At 59.1% G+C, this 247-nt stretch overlaps 1 protein-coding gene across 1 annotated transcript in view; it reads left to right on the plus strand.

Annotated features, from left to right (window-relative positions):
- Window positions 1-247, plus strand: part of EGFR (epidermal growth factor receptor) — a 44715-nt gene that overhangs the window by 43190 nt on the left and 1278 nt on the right. The window lies entirely within an intron of this gene.

Raw genomic sequence — 247 nt, forward strand, 5'->3', positions numbered from 1 at the left:
ATGTGTGTGAGCGTTGTGTGTGTGTGTGTGTGTGTGTGTGTGTGTGACAGATTCAATCCCCTTTTTCTCTCCTGGCTCCATGCTCGGCCTGTGAACATGTACTTTTCTGATCTAAGCTTTACCCCCAGACGCCCCCCCACCTGCCTGCACCCCCCAGGGCAGGCTGTCCTCCGAGAGCTCTAGGGGGTGGGAGGTAGGGTGCCCGTTGCTCTGGGGGCACAGAACGGGCACAGCCTGTTTGAGCGGC

Source organism: Myotis davidii, unplaced genomic scaffold (genome assembly GCF_000327345.1).
Source record: "Myotis davidii unplaced genomic scaffold, ASM32734v1 scaffold573, whole genome shotgun sequence".
NCBI classification, from domain to species: domain Eukaryota; kingdom Metazoa; phylum Chordata; class Mammalia; order Chiroptera; family Vespertilionidae; genus Myotis; species Myotis davidii.